Here is a 15513-nt window from a genome sequence, read left to right as displayed (position 1 = left end):
CTTGTAAGGCTTTAGAGCTGGAGGAGGATACAGTGATAGGGAGGGGTGAAGCCATAGAGGAATATGAAAACAAGGTTGAGAATTTTAAAATTGAGGCATTGCCAGACTGGGAGCCATGCAGGTCAGCAAGTACAGGGGTGACAAGAAAATGGTGCAAGTTAGGATACATGTCGCAGAGGTTTGGATGAGTTTTTCACAGTTCATCTACAAAAGCATACTGACTGAAAAACAACACATTGCAAGCTAATGTGAGAGGTTTGGGATCAGGAGGGAAGTTGTTAGGGCTCTCCAAAAGTTCATAAAAGTGCTCTGATAATAGGCCAAGACTGTTCACAACCATCTGGAGAGAACAAGGACAGATGGTATCCCAACTGTGCTGAAGTTTCTATCCGAGTGTGAAGAGATAGCCTTTATTTTTTGTAGCTGTGAATTTAGTGAGGGCATTGGTGAGGGCAAGTTTGGAAGAATGGAGCCCCCATTTATGATGAACTTTTCAACACTGACTCCCTTTCTAACTTCTTACAATGAGTATGATTTTACACGTTTTGGGAGGCATTGTCTGGAGAATGCATGGTAAATCTTTTTCCTTTTTTCCCCTTCAGGTTTTTCCCCCAGTTGAGGAAGCCAGAGGCAGTGGTGTCATCAACTCGGACAGTTCACAACACACTGTGTCAAACACAACACCTGTCTAAAGCACCAGTACACATCCCAGAAACCCAGCCATCATAATTTCAGAAAAAGAGGTAGAGCAAGTGGTATGGCAAGAGAGACTGGAGAAAGATCCAGCCATACTGCAAGCCTGTGTTGTGTGCCAACTGTATGGGCAGGAGCCTTCCTTCAGGTGGGAGTTAATTTAGGAGCAAAATATTTCTACAACAATTTCTGAGTCCATTGTGAACAACCTGCAATAGCTGATGATGATGTGCAGCAAGGCACCTCCAAAATCACAATAGTGCAGTGGTAAGGATTTACTCAAATGCAGAGAATCATGGTATGAGTGTCATCTTCATAACAATCTGCAAGGGAACCACAGCACAGCTTGGAAAGAAGGCCAGGACAATATACTCTTGCAAACTAAAAGCAAAATACTGCAGATGCTGGAAATCTGAAATAAAAACAGAAAGTGCTGGAAATACTCAGCATGTCTGGCAGCATCTGTGGAGAGAGAAAAGACTTGCAGGTGATAGGTAAATTGGCTGTTACAAATTGCCCCTAGTGTAGATAGGTGGTAGGGCATATGGGATTACTGTAGGGTTAGTATAAATGGGTGGTTGTTGGTCGGCACAGACTCGGTGGGCCGAAGGACCTGTTTCAGTGCTGTATCTCTAAATTAAAAAAATAACTAAATAGAAGCAGAATTAACGTTTCAGGTCTGTGACTTTTCATCAGAACTCAGAATTTAGTCCAGGATGGGAAGGCCAGTGAAAAGCCTTCCCTGCCCACTGCCAATTGAGGCCCTTACCTGGGCAATTAACCCCCAATGAAGGGCTTCTTCCTGCTACAGCTGCAATTAGTCATGTGGTGGGCAGCCCTGTCACTGCACAGGAAGCATGGCACAGAAATCCATGTGGGCTGCTTCCCGGCTCCAGGGGCAGTGGGGTGGGGGTGGGGGTGGGGAATCCCTCGTTAAAAGGCACTTAGTGCCTGTACAAGGGACCCGGCGTCAGGAAGGGGAGGGCGCCGCTGAGGGCCATCAGATCAATACCTGACCTTCAGTAACTCACATGTTTGTTTTCTCACCCCTTGTAGAAGGGAGTGCAAAATGCAATGGAAAAGGAGCAGACTGGAGGTGTGCCATCACAAATAGTCCAGCTCACAGGTGCAAACAAGGGTGCCATGGAGATAAGTGCCCCTCACGATTGGAAACAGAGAGACTGGGAACTCACAGATGGCTGGTGCTATATTTTTAATGCATATGCTGACTTTATTTCATCAATGACTGAACTGTGAGAAGCCTAAGTATGGTGATTGTCAAGATTGTTACTTTGTCATAACTAATTCATTCATTCACTAAACCTTTTGTTTTTCCATTTATGCATTGATTAAGAGTCACTGGAGATGCATGAGGATGATTTGTCAGAGAACCTCACTCTTTTTGTGGGCACACCTTCACAGGACATACAGCCACACACCAGCGCAAATACTCGCACTTCAGTGGCTCCAGTCAGAGAGTTAGTCGGGTTTTCTGATTCGCAATTCACAAGTGAGCATGAGCAGACACAAGTGTCAGAGACAGCTGTGGAGAATCTGTATCATGGGCACTATCCTCTCCAAGCTCTGCACAGCTGGGCACAGATGCTGAACCCCAGGAGCCAACGTTGAGAAGGAGAATACTGAAGGTGCATCAGAAGCTTTGCGAGGTACTGACATACATGTCACATATATAAGGGGCAGGCCATTTAGGACTGAGTTGAGGAGGAATTTCTTCACTCAGAGGGTGGTGAATCTTTGGAATTCTCTGCCCCAGAAGGTTGTGAAGGCTCAGTCATTGAGTAGGTTCAATAATGAGATCAATAGATTTCTACACATTAAAGACATGAAGGGATATGGGGATAGTGCAGGAAAATGGTGTTGAAGTAGAAGATCAGCAATGATCTCACTGAATGGCAGAGCGGGCTCAAAGGGCTGAATGGTCTACTCCTCCTATTTCTTATGTTCTTATGTATACTCTCTGAAATAACAGAGAGGACGGAGGAGTCCAACTTGAATACTCGGAGATTGGTGGTGCAGGTAATTACAAGAATGCCTGCCATTGAGAAAGTGACTACCTCCATGTAGCTTCAAGCATGAATCTCAAAGGACTCCATGCAGACTATGACCATGGCCGTTCAGACTTCGGATGCCAACACGTCTGCTGCCTTAAACAGGATGACAGGTATCTTCTCCATGGTCTTACATTGATCTTCACCAAGCTGGTGTGCAAATGAATGGTAGGAGTGTTGGTAGTGGTGAATGGCAGGTGCTGGACCAGAAGAATGATGATAATAAAAAGGGAGATGAAAGTGGGAACTCAACTCAATGCACTCCCATTTCTCACCCATTTCCCCGCACCCCCCCACCCCCCGCCCCACCCACCTCCTCAGCCATGCTCCCCAGTCTTCCAGTGGCTGAGTCTGGCCATGCACAGGTGCAGGTGAAGCAATATTTGGCAAGGCCCACAGGGACTCTGAATCCCAGAGATCTTGGGCCAAAGACTCTCAGTATTTGTCAGCGAAGGCGTCGGGAAGCAAAGTGGTGTGCTGCATCCTGTCATGAATTGATATTCAGCATCAAGCAAGTTAAAGGGTAAGTTGGCACTTCTCCCCTTGCAATATAGGACATGACAAAAAAAAATCAATCAATGAAATTTTATGAAGTTATTATAAAAGAAAAAATTAACATAACCTCTTGTCAAACACCAATGTGCATACCCTTGATGAATTACAATTGCCTTAACTTACACTTCCTGGTTAGAGGAGCATCTGATTGGCTTCAGCAGAAGCTCAGATCCCGGCCCTGGCAAGCAATCCAACCGCCACCTGCCTGTTGCATTGATGTTCAGCAGACTACAAGACCCTCAGTATGTTTTCGATAGCATCCTGGCAGGAGCCAGAGGAAAAGAAACTGAGAGCAGATTATCTGCACAACCTTCATGCTGATGTGGGTGTCAGTTAGAGACTGTACATCATGCAGAAAGGTTGTTTTACAATGACTTAAGGTATTAGGCCCTGGTAAAATGTAAAAGTGTCAAGGCTTTCAATTGCATGTCTCACCTTGAAGGTTTGCCATCCTGAGTTATGGATATGTATGAGATGCAATGGAAGAGTCATAAGTTTCTGTGGGGTATGGCATGGGTGAGCAGCAAATGAAGAACAAGCTTACAGCCAACACTTTTGGGATTGCAGCTATGAATAATTATTCAAATGAGTTGATCATGGAAAATTCACTGTGCTGCAGACTAAGTTTACATCAGGTTGAAGAAGGCAGCTCACCACCACCTTCTCAAGGGCGATTAGGGATGGGCAATAAATGCTGGCCTGGCCTCCAATGCTCGCATCCCATGAAAAAAAAAATAAGCAGAAAAAAGTGGACTTGGTCTGTAGTGGCTTATAACATTGATGCTCCAATATATAATAGTTTCAGAATGTAGTATAAGGGTTTGAAAGGGTTAATATCTGGGACAGTGTGAGTAACACCTCCCACCGTGCTGATGTAAGAGATTACACGAGAGAGGTACTTTGAAGGAGAAGAAACAGCATGGCATCAGTGGAATTAGAAATACTTTTGTTAAGTTGTATATAGTTCTTTAATGTGTAATGAACAAGTTATTGTTAAAACTTACCAAAGACTCAGTAATCTCTCCTAGCTAGACTGACCAAACGTACAACATGGTGAATAGTGGTGATTCTTGCCATACAACACTCAGCAAAATTTGAAAAACAACTTTAAAGAAGATTGGAAAGTCAGACCTGAAAAACGTGGTGCCAAAAGTACAGAACTCAAGAAGACGCTGTGAGGAGCTCCAGAACTGCTCCATGGATGAAGTGGAGGCATGGAGAGTTGGCTTGCAGAGGCATTCAGGCTGCACCATAGAGGTGTGCTGGGTCTGTGGAAAAAATCTGTCCAGTGATTGCAGGCTTTGAGCCGGAGAATCAAACAACGGATGTGGATCTGGTGAGAAACCCTTAAAAAGGGTAGAAAATTGTTTTTAACACTGCACAGGGCAGGCAACACAGGGGCAACCAAATCCCTAGCAAGGGCGGATTAGAGGTCAGCGCCATTACATGTGGCAAGAGAGTGAAGAGATTATTGAAATAATGCTGCAAAGCTGCGTTCAAGAAATAAATACCTAGTCTAGCAGAGAGATTTCCCAGGGAAAGACAATGACTGCAGCGGGTGTCAGTGCAAGACTGAGCAGCATGGGATCTTAAATTTATGCTCCAAGAAAGGTTTGGATACATGGAAGGACTAAATCAAACTCAAAACTGGTCCCTTTGGAGAAAAAGATTTTTGAAGTACAGAATTGCTTCAAAATTAGACAGCAAGTTTGAAGCAGAACAAGTCAACACATTACTTTATTCCATAGAAGCAATAACAGATGATGTTACAGCAAGACAAGGCACTAATGAGACATCAGATAAATTTGAAGACGTCTTAAAAGCCTTTGATAATTATTTCAACCTGAGGAGCAACAAGATTCTAGCAAGGGCCAAATTCAACAGAAGGGTCCAGAAACCAGGTGAACCGGTAGATGCTTTTATTACAGAGCTTTGCAAGCTAGGTGGAGGATGAAAATATGTGGCATAAAATCAGAATTAATACAAGACCGCATTTTAATACGTGTTGGTGATGAATCCCAATCAGATTTACAGCAATCAGGACTGTAAAAGAAGCACCAGTAAAGAAGGTACACTTGGGAGGGAAAGTGCAAGATGCCATGAAACCCTGCCAGCGCTGTGAGGCCAGAATGTCCCACAGACATAAACAGTGTCCTGCAAACAATGTAGAATGCTTTCACTGCAAGAAAGATGACCATTTTAGGAAGATGTGCCAAAGTAAAACATATACTTTAACAAATTCTGGAGGAAAGATCTTCACACATACAGCTATTAATGAAGATGAACAATCTCCATTCGAAGAGAAATCAGAAAACTTCCTTGGTGAGATCAATGACCATAATCATGCATTCTGGACTGCGGATATCTATGTCAATGGACATATCACCAACTTTAAACTCGACACTGGAGCAAGTGGAACTGTTTTATCAGCCACGAACCGTGGTTATCAACGCATTGCCTGCAACCAACAAAACCTTAGTTACACGGTCGAGAACAGATTGAACTGAAAGTCAAGGGAAAGCTGCAGACAACACTCCAGTACAAAGGAAAGCAGATATTGGAAACCCTGTATGTTCTGAAGAATCAAGAATTTTCTCTTTTAAGTCGAAGAGTTTGTAATCTTATAATGAAGGTGGAAGAAGATGCATTGTCCAGAGCTACAGTTGACCATCCTGCACAACAGGATGTTAACTTCATTAATGAGATTGAGTCATATCCTCACTTCACTGCATCACAATGGCCGGCAAGTTCAAAACAGCTCCAAGAAATTCATCATGCTCTGATGCAAGATGAGGAATGCATTCATATTTGCCAATATTGCATGCAAGGTTGGTCACAGCAGTGTCCCTGAGGTAGAGTGATGAAAATCTTCTTTGAGCACAGAAAGCACTGTACAATTGTGGATCATCTGCTGCTATATGATGAGAGGCTGGTGATTCTGGTCTCATTCAGGGCAGATGTTTTGGAGAAAATACACCACATGGGTATCACGAAATGCAGAGCACGGGCTCAGTTGTCCGTGTGGTGCCTAGGAATATCAAGAGATATAGAAGAAATTATTTCTATTTGACAGACCAGGCCAGAGAGAACCCCTTATAGCGACCCAATTTCCAACCAGACTGTGAATGTCTGGGAATGGATCTATTCATGTTTGATTGGAAATCCTACCTGATAGTCACTGATTATTTTTCCAGTTGGATCCAAGTCAAACATTTGCACACAATGACAACTGAGACAGTCATTTAAGTTTAAAATGGATCTTATTACAACACATGGCATACCTGACCAGGTTTTTTCCAATAGTGGTCCACAATTTGCAAATGACTACTTCATGTACTTTGTGGAAAACTGTGGTTTTGTACATCTTATAGGTTTGCCTAGGTATACTCAATCAAATGGTGAAGCAGAAAGAGGAGTCAGAACTATCAAAGCACAGTTAAAGAAGAACGCAGATTTTCAAACAGCACTCCTAAACTACTCCATTGCTATGTGAATTAGCACCATCAGAACTGTTGATGAGAAGGAGGCTCAAAACACAACTTCCCATCATATCCAAAAAATTACTTCCAGTGCTAGAAGTCTAAGATTATCAGAGAGTTCAAGACAGAGAAAAGTTTTATCAAAAAATACAAACTTACAACTGTAATAGGAGATATAGTACCAGGAACCTACCCAAGCTGATAGAAGGAGAAAAGTATGGGTACAAGACCAAGGCAGGGAAGGAGTGATCATCCAGAGACATGATAATCAACAGAGATCTTATTTAGTACATACTTCAGAAGATACTGTAAGAAGAAACAGGAGAAATCTTATTTCTATTCATCAGAGACGTCAATCAGTCATATATTTGGATGAACTGGATGTTGAACCTGAAATTCAGAAAGCACCGGATACTACAAACCTCAATGAAGGCCATCCAAGTCAAGAAACTAGAGTTCAGAGAAAGGTTACTGATCTTCCGAGTCTGACAACAATACAATCAGGGAGAGCTGTGAAGCCTCCTGACAGATTGAATCTGTGAAGTCAGAGACTTGGGGGGAGATGGAGAAGTATGTAAAAGTAAAAATTAATGTATTAAAAAAGGACAAAGACTTGAGGGACAATGTAGTATAAGGGTTTGAAAGGGTTAATTTCGGGGACAGTGTGAGTAACAGCTCCCACTGTGACGTTGTAAGAGATCACATGAGAGAGAAACTTGAAGGAGAAGAAGCAGCATGGCATCAGTGGAGTTAAACATACTTTTGTAAAGCTGTATATAGTTCTTTAATATATAATAAACTAGTTATTGTTAAAACTTACCAAAGACTCAGTAATCTCTCCTAGCTAGACTAATCAAACATACAATAAACAGCAACAACAACTTGCATTTATATAGCACATTTAATATGGTAAAACATCCCAGGTTGCTTCACAGGAGCATTATCAAACAAAGTTTGACACAAAGAGATATTAGAGCAGATAACCAAAAGCTTGGCAGCACAGGCATCAATGGTAGAGCTGTTAAAATGAGAGAGGCACAAGAAACCAGAATTGGAGGGGCTCAGAGATCTCGGAGAGGTTTAGGGCTGCAGGAGATTACAGAGATAGAGAGGGGCAAGGCCATGGAGAGATTTGAAAACAAGGATGGGTAGAATCTCACATTGGAACTATCAGATAAACCATCACATATCTGAGCGAGGTAATGGTGGGGAGGTGTGGGGGCTGCTGATTCCATCCAAAGTCAGGTTTCCAGAATAAAATAGACAGTAAAAAAAGTCTCTGAGCAGGTCACCTGCCATCCTTTTAGCATGTGATTTAGAGAATAGGGCAAAGCAAAATAACAAGGTTAAAATAAATTGCAAAACAAAAGGAAGCTTTTCCTGGCTATATTTTCAAGTGACTGTATAAAATGAGAGAGCTTTGATTTTGCATTTTATGATGCTCTGCAAATCTCTCAAGTATAATACATTGTTATTACTGTTGCTATAGTACCTGGAAGTGAAAGCCACTAGTAATATTAAGCAGTGAAGGACATGATTACAACTCATGACAGAAATGTATAGCACAATATTAGGAAAGTTAACATCACTCTCTGTTCTATCGTAGGACTGCTATCAATTACAGACATATGATCAAATTACTTTAATGCTTTCAACCTTTACTGAATGTGGGAAAACACTGCCTGATTTCTGTTATCCTCTGACAATGATTACAGAGTACGCCCAATAGAAATGAGTCAACAGGCAAAAGTAATGTGAATAACTGTTATTAAATATCTCCCATGTCAGAATAGTGAGGAAGACTGTCATTTTCTTTATTTGGCTCGATCTACTTCACATGATTACAATGTTTGCAGCAATCTATTTAGTTGGATTCCTGAGATTTTAAGGATAATCAACAAGGCTACATTTATCACATGCTGTATTAGTTTCTGCAACAGTTTAAATGCTGTGGATTACCAGTGAAACAAAAAAGCAAGATGATATTTTCCTAAAAGGAATGAAAGAAAATACAATAAAACGCTCCTTTGGATGCTGCCTTTCATTGTAGTCTTGTAGTGCAAACTGAGATGCAGATTTTACGGAACTAGAAAGGAGACCAGCAAGCAGGACCACAGAGGTAATAATCTCTGGATTACTCCAGGTATCACATGCTAGCGAGTATAGAAATAGAAGGATAGAACAGTTGAATGCGTGGCTGGATAGATGGTGTAGAAGAGAAGGTTTATTCCTGGGACATTGGGATCGGTTGTGGGGGAGGTGGAACTTACACAGACTGGCCGAGTTGCACCTCAACAGAGCCAGGAGCAATGTCCTCGTGGGATGGTTTGCTAGTGCTGTTGGGGAGGGTTTGGCAGGGAAATAGGATCTGGGATGGAGCATTAGAAAGGAGAAACAAGGTGCATAAAGGATTGGGAGAGGAGGCTGATAGTACTAGAGCAAGAAATAAAGGTAGTAGCTGAGGGAATGCAATAAAGTCTAAATTATTGTTTACAGTGCATGTTTGCAAATGCACAAAATTTGGTAAATAAGGTTGGTGAGTAGCAAGTGCAGATAGCCACATGGGAATGTGATGTTGTGGTAATAACAGAGACCTGGCTCAAAAAAGGGCAGAATTGGGTACTAAATATTCCTTAATCCACAATGTTCAGGAAAGATAGGGAAGGAAAGAAAGGAGGAAGGGTGGCAGTATTGACTAAGGAGAATATTACAGTGCTGGAGGGAGAGGATGTCCTGCAGGGCTCAAGGACAGAATCTATTTGGTTAGAGTTAAGAAACAATAGAGTTACCATTACACTACAGGGCATACTTTATAGGCCATCAAATAGTGGAAAAGATAGAGAGAGCCAAATTTGCAGGGAAATTACAGAGAGTTGCAAAAACTATAGAGTAGTGCTAATGGGGCTTTAATGGAGACAGCGATAGTGATGGTATAAAGGACAGAGAGGGAGAACGGTTTCTGAAGTATGCTCAGGAAAAAGTCAGTATCTTTCCAGCCTAACAAAGAAGGAGGCATGCTGGATCTGGTTCTGGGGAATGATGTGGGTCATATGGATCAAACATCAGCAGGGGAACATTTAGGGAACTGTGATTCTAGTATCATAAGATTTAGGTTAGCTATAGAAAAGAACAAGGAGCAATCTAGAGTAAAAATACTTAATTCAAAGAGTTTTTTCAGTGGGGTGAGAATGGATCTGTCCCAGGTAAATTAGAATCAAAGATTGCCAAGCAGATCTGTAATGGAATAATGGGCTGCCCTTTAAAGAAGAGATGGTTCAGGATGAGTCAAGGTATATTCTCACAAGGGGAAAAGCTAGGGTAACCAAAGCCAGAGCTCTCGGATGACAAAAGAAATAGAGAGTAAGATGAAGCAGAAAAACAGTGCATATAACAGATGTCACATTGATAATACAAATTAGAACAAGGCTGAATCTAGAAAGCTCAGAGGGGAAATGAAAAAAGAAATACGAGAGGCAAAGACCAAGTATGAGAAGAGACTGGCAGCTAACATGAAGGGAATCCAAAAGTCTTCTATAGGCATACAAATAGTAAAAGTGTAGTAAGAGATGGGGTGGGGCCAATTAGAAACCAGAAAAGGGATCTACCTATGGAGGCAGAGGGTATGGGTGAGGTACTAAATGATTACTTTGCATTCAAGGAAGAAGATGCTGCCAAAGTCATAGTGAAAGAGGAGGTAGTTGAGATACTGGATGAGCTAACAATTGATAAGGTGGAGGTATTAGAAAGGCTGGCTCCACTTACTCTATTCACCAGGAACGGATGTGATGCATCCGAGGATGTTGAGGGAAGCAAAGGTGGGAATTGCAGAGGCACTGGCCATAATCTTAAAATCCACCTTAAATACAGGGGCAGTGCCAGAGAATTGGAGAATTGCAAATGTTACACCCTTATTCAAAAAAGGATGCAAGAATAAACCCAGCAACTACAGGTCAGTCAGTTTAATCTCGGTGGACAGGCAGATGGAATGTGCGGACATGTGGCACACTAAATTTAATGCAGAAAAGTCTGATGTGATACATTTTGGTAGGAAAAATGAGGAGTGGCATGTTATGAATGTTGAAACTCTGATTTTTAAAAAAGTTTAATGTACAGTCAGAGAAGTTATCTTTTTTGATAAACAGAGATTGCTTGGGTATAACACCTGAAGAACAATGGGTTTTACCCTCCCAGATTTCTGGATCATAAACAAGGAGTCAGTGATTCTGAGGATGTAAATGTACATGACAGCTGCTAAGACCTGGAAACAATTGAAGGCTCAGGTAGCTCTGCTGAAGCCAGACTTCTGGACTTTGCATATTGGAAAAAGACAATGAGCTATTGACTTTTGATTCCAGATAAATTTAACAGGTTTTCTGATGGCAGACAGGCTGTAAGAAAGGAAGTCAACCAGCAATGGCAGCCTCAAGGAAGAGAGAGACAGAACACCTGTGCTCAGGAAAAACTTATACAGCGAAAGGCTGCAAAAACTGAACCTGTTTTGAAAATTGAAGTTTCTGCTGAAGAAAAGACCAGCAGAATCACCTATGATCACTTTATTCATGGACGTTTAGGTTGAAGGTTTTCGGAGAAGTGAATGAAGAGGACATTGACTTTGAGAAAGGTCTGGGAGATCCAACTCATTGCAACTGGGAGGAGCTTGAGACTTTTAACCACAAAAATGTCACCATCAAAGTGGGCTGTGTAACATATGTGAGGTTTAGAAGTGTTTTTATAAGTAAAGAAAATACCTTTCTTTGTAATGTGGCATATCAGTTACTTACAAGGTACTATTTAGTTAATGGGGATTTCTTTTAGTTTATTTGTTCGAATAAAAGTCATAAAAATTAAATCTTGTCATATAATACTTTAAATTGGTCTGGGGGTTCATATCTCACATTTTAACGTTAACTGTCATTGAGGTTGAAACAGGCAATATAAAATAAAGGATATGATCCTAACGAGGTGCAGGAACAGGGAGACCTGGGCACAAAGGGTGGCACAGTGACGGAGTGGTTAGCGCAGCAGCCTCACAGATCCAGCGACCCGGGTTCAATTCTGGGTACTGCCTGTGTGGACTTTGCAAGTTCTCCCTGTGACCGTGTGGGTTTTTGCCGGGTGCTCCGGTTTCCTCCCACAGCCAAAGACTTGCAGGTTGATAGGTAAATCGGCCATTATAAATTGCCCCTTGTATAGGGAGGTGGTAGGGGAATTGAGGGAAGGTGGGGACGTGGTAGGAATATGGGATTAATGCAGGATTAGTATAAATGGGTGGTTGGTGGTTGGCACAGACTCGGTGGGCCGAAGGACCTGTTTCAGTGCTGTATCTCAAAATAAAAATAAATAAATAAATAGAAATCGGGCAGGGCAGATTGAGAAAGTGGTTAAAAAGGGTCCTGCAGGATCCTGAGCGTTATAAATGGAGGCATAGAGCACAAAAGCAAGGAAGTTATGATGAACCTTTATAAAACACTAGTTCGGCCTCAACTAGTGTATTGTGTTAAATTCTAGGCACCAAACTTTAGGAAGGATGTGAAAGCTTTAGAGATGGTGCAGAAAAGATTTATGAGAATGGTTCCAGGAATGAGAGATTCCAGTTACATGACTAGACTGGAGAAGCTGGGGTATTCTCCTTAGGGAAGAGAAGATTGAGAGGAGATTTGAGAGGGTGTTCAAAATCATGAGGGATCTAGTCAGAGTAGATAGAGAGAAACAGCTCCCACTGACAGAAGGGTCAAGAACCAGAGGACACCGATTTAAGAGGATTGGTGAAAGAACCAATGGCGACATGAAGAAAAATCTTCTTATGCAACATGTGTTTAGGTTCTGCAATGCACTGTCTGAAAGGATGGTGGGAGCAGATTCAATCATGGCTTTCAAAAGGGAATTAGCTAATTATCTGAAAAGAAAAGTGCTGTGGGGCTCCAGGGAAAAGACAGGGGAGTGGGTCTAGTTAAATTGCTCTTGCAGAGAACCAGCATGGACTTGATAGGCCAAATAGCCTCCTTCTGTGCTGCAACAATTCTATGATTCTATGGGAGGGCACTGCGAGCATTTTTGTCTGATCAACAGGTAAAATGATGATGTGTGTATATGAATGCAACTTTCATTGGAGCATAACATAAATACCTTGAAGCATAATAGTAGAATGGGCACGATAAACATGCAGGGCTGCGGGGACAGAACAGGGAATGGGACTGATTGAACTGCTCTACAGAGAGCTGGCATGGACTCGATGGGCTGAATGGCCTCCTTCTGTACCATAATGACTCTACGACTCTCACATTGGAACAATCAGGCAAGTCATCACATCTTTGTGGGGGGGGGGGGGGCAGGGGGTGGACTTAATTCATTCAAGGTTATGATTCCAGAGCAGGTTACCTGTCATCCTTTTAGCATGTGTTGTAGACAATAGGGCAAAGCATAATGAACAAGGTTAAAATAAATTGCAAAATAAAAGGAAGCATTTTATGGCAATATTGTCAAGTGACTGTATAAAATGAGAAATCTTTGATTTTGCATTTTATGATGTTCTGCAAATCTCTGAAATATAATACACTTGTAATAACCGTTGCTATTGTACCTATAAGTAAAGGCCAATCGTGATATTAAGCAGTGAAAGACATGCTTACAATTCATGACAAGAATTTTGGGCTGAATTTTGCCTTGCGCATTGGGAACCTGATGTTGGGACCATTTTCTAGGTCCTGAATCCGCACGTTTCAGTAGTGTACCCTCCAGCTTAATTTTATGGGAAACGGCCAATTAGGGATGGCGGGTGGGCTGCTGGGACAGGAGGGCCAAACAGGAGCCGCCATATGAGGGAGAAATCTGCAATCTGCACTGTGGCTCCAGGCTGAGTACAGCTCAGTGAGTGAGCGCAAAAGGGAGCACTGCAAAGAGAGGGAAGTGAGAAGGAAGGGGCTAGAATGATTTTCTTAATCCCTAGCAGTCTCAGTGGCAGCAGGCTCCAAGAAAGACTACTGCGATGGCAGGCCTCTGCCTGCCTTTGAGAGTAGGCTTCCGATTGTCCTCTGATTATTTACTAATCTCATGTAAAGCTGGAGCCATTGTGTTCTCCCGCCGTGCACTCACCTCCTGTGAGCTGGCAAGCCTTGTATAATGTGGGGGTCCTGGTTGCCCTCAGGGAAATTGGAATGGCAAAAAAAACACCTGATTAACTAATCATCTTCCTTAATTGGCTTCCCACTGCTGCCGACCGGGTAGCCATCAGTGTTGCAATGCCGCAACCAGTAAAAGTGCACGGAGGCAGGGCCATGTTGGGGAGCTGGCCCTTTCCGCCACTTTCCTGAACCCCTGCCTCCGAATCCGACTCCAAGGCACTGGGAAAATTCCAGCCTTTATGAGCATATTAGGAAAGCCAACATCACTGACTGTTCTATCATAGGACTACTATCAATTACAATCAAACTATTTTAATGCCTTCAACCTTTACTGAAAGGGGGAAAATATCTATACTGCCTGATTTCTATTATCCTCTGACAATGATTACAGAGTACGCCCAACAGAAATGAGTCAACAGGCAATAGTAATATGAATAACTGTTATTAAATATCTCTCATGTCAGAGTAGTGAGGAAGACTGTCATTTTCTTTATTTGGCTCAATTTACTTCATATTGTTCCATTGTTTCCAGAAATCTATTTAGTTGGATTCTTGAGATTTCAAGGATAATCAACAATATATGCTGTATTAGTTTATGCAACAGTTTAAATGCTATGGATTACCAGTGAAACAGAATATTAAGAGGGTGTTTTCCTACAAGGAAGCAAACAACATGAACGATCTGCAATAAAAAATATAGTAAAACATTCCTTTTGATACTGTTTTTCACTGTAGTTTTGTAGTGCAAACTGAGAGTGCACTGTGAGCAATTTTGTCTGATAAACATTACAATAAAATGATGAAACAAAAACAAGAAATGCTGGATTCACTCAGCAGGTCTGGCAGCATCTGTGGAAAGAGAAGCAGAGTTAACGTTTCGGGTCAGTGACCCTTCTTCGGAACTGACAAATATTAGAAAAGCCACAGATTATAAACAAGTGAGGTGGGGGTTGGGCAAGAGATAACAAAGGAGAAGGTGCAGATTGGACCAGGCCACACATAAAATGATGATGTGTGTATCTGGATGCAGCTTTTCTGTGATAACATTATGGGGTAAATGAAGTTCAAGCATTACAGTTATGTAGCAAAGTCAGTGCCTGTGCTACTTTTGTTCAACTCATGGCTTGCATGCTCTAATAAAAGTTAGCATGCTGTTCCTCTGGCTGATAAAGATTTTCTATAGTTTAATCAAAGCAGGTATTGTACAAGTTTATTTTTATCCTCAAAAATATTTTTTATTTATACATATGTTTATATATTGCTAAACATTTCCTGCTTGTACAACCTGGCTGCCTGTTGTCATATTTTTGTCACACTTTTTGTGTCAACTTTTTCCTATTATAATTTCCATGTCCACATTGATAGGGCTGAACCTTGTTGTCCCGCTACTGGGAGTGGCGGCGGGCAAACAAAAGTGTCGGTCAGCACGCACGGGCCACGTGCCACCACACTGCCGTGATCTTGTGTTCGGCGGCTTATTAACATATGCACAGCAGATGCCCTCCTCTAATGACATGGCGGGGCGGCATTGGGAGCAGGTGCTGGTGCCATCTTTAAAAGGCTGCCAGCTGCATTCACTCTCCCTGCATTGCAGTG

Source organism: Heterodontus francisci, chromosome 5 (genome assembly GCF_036365525.1).
Source record: "Heterodontus francisci isolate sHetFra1 chromosome 5, sHetFra1.hap1, whole genome shotgun sequence".
NCBI lineage: Eukaryota > Metazoa > Chordata > Chondrichthyes > Heterodontiformes > Heterodontidae > Heterodontus > Heterodontus francisci.
Note: the sequence above shows the minus strand (reverse complement) of the source record.